The following is a 1,116-nucleotide window of genomic DNA, read 5'->3' on the forward strand; positions in this document are numbered from 1 at the left end:
CACAGACAAGAAAAGCACCTGCTCCGGTCTGCTAGCTCCGCGGGCCCCCAGGGCAGCCCCCGTGTACAGGAGGCGGGGACGGCTGCTCCCAAAACAGAGAGGGGGTGCTCACCTGCTGTCCCGCTGCTGAGAAGGGGCCCAGCCGGGATACGAGGGCTCACCAGCCGCTCTGAAGGCCCCGTGAGGTGGTATTCGGAGAGTGTCGCTGCCCGACTAACAGACCAACCCGCGCCAGAAGGGGTTGGCGAGTGAGCTGGGTCCCACAAGAGCCCAGTTCCGAGACCCGGAGTCCATTAGTTCTATTAGGGTGTTTTCATCTCGGCGAGGACGGCTGAATTATTCACGAGCGCTGCTGCCCCTAAAAGCCTAGGAAGTGAAGTTCTGGGCGCAGTCTGGCGGCCAGCTCAGGGGCAGGGGCTTGGTGCTGGGGAGGGGAGCTGTCCCTTGGCACCCCTGCCCCTCCCTACCCCAGGTAGGAAAAAGGCAGAAGGCAGAGCTTGCACTTCTGCCCATCCAACCCGTCCGTCTGCAGCGTGGGCGCGCCGTGGTCCACACCGTGGGGAGACCCCTCCTCCCCTCCACCGGGATGTGCCCCAGATTGGGATGCCCTACTCTGCCAGCACAGGTTCTGAAAGTCCGTCCACACGGGGGCCCAGGGACCCTTCTTTGGCATACATGTGTTGATCTGGGCTTGGGGAGGTGGGTCCACAGTGTTCCTAAAGAGGCTCAGGGGTCAGGTTCAACTCAGAGCCGCCAGCTCCAGGGTCACGGCTCTGGAGATCATCTCCAGGAGGCCATCATCTGCCGACCCCAAATCTCGAGGTGCCTGTGGGGTTTCAGGTGGAGGTGGAGCTGTCTGCCCCACAAGTCCACAGCAGCCGAGCCTGACTGGGGTGGGGAGTGGGCTTGAGGCCAGGGCATTGTGGCGTGGGGGAGGCTGGGAGCAGGCTATTCTCTGTAGAGGCCGCAAGTGGTGGACTTGATGGAGTTTCTCTAAGGCCACCCCTAGTCCCTGTGTCATTGGTGACCTTGTGTGTGTGCGTGTCCCTGTGCCTCATTGCTGGGGGGGCAGCCAGTCTCACAGGTCCCCCCCCATCTCCAGGCAAGCTGCTCTGT

The 1,116-nt window shown here is 62.8% G+C and overlaps 1 protein-coding gene across 1 annotated transcript in view; it reads right to left on the reverse strand.

The window, feature by feature from the left end:
• The window catches only part of KCNAB2 (potassium voltage-gated channel subfamily A regulatory beta subunit 2), a 49,176-nt gene extending 48,858 nt beyond the window's left edge, over positions 1-318 (reverse strand). The window contains exon 1 of the mRNA XM_004705466.2: positions 113-318. The gene's annotated coding sequence lies outside the window, so the exon portion shown is untranslated. The remainder of the gene's footprint in view (positions 1-112) is intronic.
• Between the last annotated feature and the right edge of the window lie 798 nt (positions 319-1,116).

Source organism: Echinops telfairi, unplaced genomic scaffold (genome assembly GCF_000313985.2).
Source record: "Echinops telfairi isolate 266 unplaced genomic scaffold, ASM31398v2 ScPeMD7_7457;HRSCAF=8495, whole genome shotgun sequence".
Taxonomy (NCBI): domain Eukaryota; kingdom Metazoa; phylum Chordata; class Mammalia; order Afrosoricida; family Tenrecidae; genus Echinops; species Echinops telfairi.